Here is a 3,777-nt window from a genome sequence, read left to right as displayed (position 1 = left end):
CGTTTAAAAAAAAAAAAAAAAAAAAAAACTCAGATAAGTTGTCTTACGTATAAATAACTTTTCTTTCCTGGATAACATACATTATATCACATAAATTAATGCATTTAATTTAAACATAAAAATATCTGGGGGCACCTGGGTGGCTCAGTCAGTTAAGCGTCAGCCTTCAGCTCAGGTCACGATCCCACGGTTCACCAGTTTGAGCCCAACATCAGGCTCTGTATTGACAGCTCAGATTCAGTCTCCCTCTCTATCTGCCCCTCCCCTATTTGTACTCTGTCTATCTCTGTCTCAAAAATAAACATTTAAAAAATTAAATAAATAAACATAAAAATATCTAATGTGCATAAAAATATAAAATTTCCTGATGACACTCATTTGAAAGAGCATTGACTTATTTTTCTGTATTTCAGAAGTTGTAAAAGAAAATATATTTAGCTGAAAAGTTCTATAACAATTCTAGAAAGGTTTGAACTTACTGTTTATATACTTTAGACAAATATAGTTATGATGGCATACACTTATAATTATTGAAACCTATGATGCATATAATCTTGACCTAACACTCTCTATATATTTTGTTGAATGATATGGTTCCTTTTCCTCTCTCAAAGGTCAACCCAATATTACTTTGGAAAAAGTCAACACTCTGCTTCAGATCAACAGTTCCAGGCTTACCGTGGATGACATCAAGCTCAAGTTAAGCCAAAAAACATATAAAGGACTGATTGTTAAGAAAATATTTTTGCCCATTCACATTAATTACATTTAACAAGCAATTACCACAAAATTTACAATATAATTCTTTCATATTATTACATAGCCCAATATAATGACCTCTTTTAAAACACTTAGATTATAATAAATAACAGTAATAGGCTACCTATCTGAAAACTCCCAGCTCTTGGAAATCTAACAGATGGCATAGGACTCTCAAATCATGGGTCAGAGACTCATTTTTACAAAAGTGCAGAAGGTCCCCAGTACTGCATTTGAAAGTGAGAATTTGGTTCCCTTCTTGGTCAAAGAGCAGAAGGTAGATTTTCAATCTTTTAAGACTTCAGGAACACTGGACCTACCATTTCCTCAACACCGAGGATGTGCTAGGCCCTGTGCTAAGCACTTTTGCACACATCAGTTCACTTAATCCTCACACTATTCCTATTTTAACAATGAGGAAACTAAGGTGTAGAGCAAATATTTGCCCCAAGGTGACAGCTAAAAGTGGTGGACGTGCAATGGGAACCCTGGTCTTTACTCCAGAGTTGTGCTCTTTACCCTCCACTATGTGGAATGTTCTAGTACCACTAGATGAGGAGAATTCCATTACTATCTAAGTTGTATTTGTTCTTCTAATTGTGCTTTGTCCACATACCACAATGGAGTTTCCCATTACCAGAGCGTTGAGGTGTATAGCATCAGCCTGAGAAGTTTTGGATGGGTTGTCCCCAAACAAGACTGATCTAGCGTTGAAAATGGAAACCTGATGGAGGAGCTGACTCACCTCCAAAAGAATCATGGAGGAGACAAGGGTGGGGGGTCAGAGAGAGACTCATGAAGAATTAGGAAGTGCATGAAATGTTAATCAAAAGCTTCAATATGTCAGCACTTGAAGATATGGTAGTGGTGGGTGTCATTATAAGATTCCATTTCATAAAACACAGGTAAAATAACACAGACTGTAAAGTCAAGGTGTCTATAAGATTCTTCACACCTTGTTCCCTCTGCCTAGCCCTCTGATTTCAGGAAGGCCAACAGGGGCCTGGGTCATGAGAGGGGTCCTCACTAAATATGATGCTTTCTAAGATCAGCATCATAAAGCATTGTGCTAGAAAGCACACTCAACTGGAAGCAAATAAGAAAAATAAGGGTCAGCAATGCTAGGTGGTGGGAATATGGAATTTCTTACATTATTATTTGTAACTTTCTGATCTTAATTCTCAGTGTTTTTTCAATATTCTGTAAATGTCTCAAAATTTTAATGAAGACCACTGGCCTAAGAGTTAAAAGTCTTGGATTCAGGTTTGTGCTTTGTTCATCATGACTTTGATGAGTTGTTACTCTCTGAGTCTCAATTTTTTGCTAGTTAAAAAATAACAACAGGGGCTCCTGGGTGGCTCAGTTGGTTAAGCATCATGATCTTGGCTCAGGTCATGATCTCGGCTCAGGTCATGATCTCACGGTTTGCGAGTTTGAGCCCTGCATTGGGCTCTGTGCAAACAGCTCAGAGTCTGGAGCCTGCTTCAGATTCTGTGTCTCCCCCTCTCTCTGCCCCTCCCATGCTCATGCTCTGTCTCTCTCTGTCTCTCAATAATAAATAAACATTAAAAAAAAAATTTTTTAATAAAATAACAACGCCCCTCTCTCCACTTCCCAGCAAAACTTACCTCTCAGGGTGACAGTAAGGATCAAATGAATCACTTATATTAAGATACTTTGTAAAATATAAAAATATTATTATCTTAGAAAAATATTATTATCTTACATTGGTCCTGAATATTTGTGTAATCGGGTTGCCAAACAAAATAAATGGACACTCCATTAAATTAATTAAATCTCCATCAAATAAACAGTGAATAATATTTTATTATAAATACATCCCAAATACTGCAATGGGACATACTTACTCTAAAAAAGTATTCATTGTTTATCTGAAATTTACATTTACTTGGGCATTCTGTATTTTTATTTACTAAATCTGGTAACACTGGTAATTTTGTAATCTCATGGAAATTTTTTTAAACCTTAACAATGATTTCTAAAATCTACATTTCCAGTTTTATCTTTTTAATCTATTTGCATGATCATATCCCAGATGCAAAAACCAAGTAACCTGTGACATTTCAAATTATTTGATTTTGGATCAGTAAATGAAGGGAGACGTGTTAAGGTACCTCGTGTTGAAGTGTATGTCCCAGGAGTGGACCTGACTGCCCTACAGGGCCAGGTGAGGAGGCAGTAAAAGGTGTTCACAGAACAAAGCCAAGAAAGGCTGAGGCCTGGTTTATGAAAAGGTAAGCCTATCGCCACCAAAAAAATCATGGAATACCTAGCTGGTACAAAGTATTTGTACTTTTATTCCACTCTAAGGCTTCAGAGCAAAGAACTGAATGGGCATGCATTGGCTTCTGCTGACAAGTACCAACAGGAATAAGCCGGCTGAGCCACATCAAACTCTCCACACGCTGGAATTAAGGCTTCAGGCCCAACCAGCTCTATGAAGAATGTTGCAACATGTTGTTCTGAGAGTCCAAATTGTTATCCACATATGACAGTTACAAGACTGGTCACAGATTTCTCAAACTATTTTATGTCTCTAAGGAATCATCTCTTCATTGTAAAAACTAAAAGCAACTCTGTTTAAGGTTAAACAATAAAGGAACAGGAAGAGAGAGGAAGACACAGTGCCAAGAACGGTTTCTTTAAAATTACAAACTATGTTCTGTTTTCCTTCACTGCAATTTTTAATAAAGCATCTTTCACTTTTATTTTCTATCCCTTCAGGAACAATCCTTTGGATTCAGTTTGACAAAAACTGAAAGTAACCAACTACTACGGTCAACTTTCACAAATGCAAGAAATCATGAGCAATCTGGAATTTCAAGTTCAACAAATCAGGACTCAAGTGGAGAGCCAGGATGTTGACTAGGAACAACTCCTGGGCTGAGATTCGACCAGTGAATGAAACTGAAAAGTACCATAAACTAATGAATGGCAAGTCTGGATAAATGATTAATTAATCCATTAAAACCCTAGCCCTCTATTAAACACTCAGTT

The 3,777-nt window shown here is 36.8% G+C and overlaps 1 long non-coding RNA gene across 6 annotated transcripts in view; it reads right to left on the bottom strand.

Moving 5' to 3' along the window:
• LOC121044970 (uncharacterized) overlaps positions 1 to 3,777 on the bottom strand; it is a 149,969-nt gene that overhangs the window by 130,569 nt on the left and 15,623 nt on the right. The gene's annotated exons all lie outside the window — the stretch shown is intronic.

Source organism: Herpailurus yagouaroundi, unplaced genomic scaffold (assembly GCF_014898765.1).
Source record: "Herpailurus yagouaroundi ecotype Mexico unplaced genomic scaffold, PumYag 189, whole genome shotgun sequence".
Taxonomy (NCBI): Eukaryota; Metazoa; Chordata; class Mammalia; order Carnivora; family Felidae; genus Herpailurus; species Herpailurus yagouaroundi.
The sequence above is the reverse complement of the archived record's forward strand: the minus strand, read 5'-3'. Positions and strand labels throughout refer to the sequence as shown.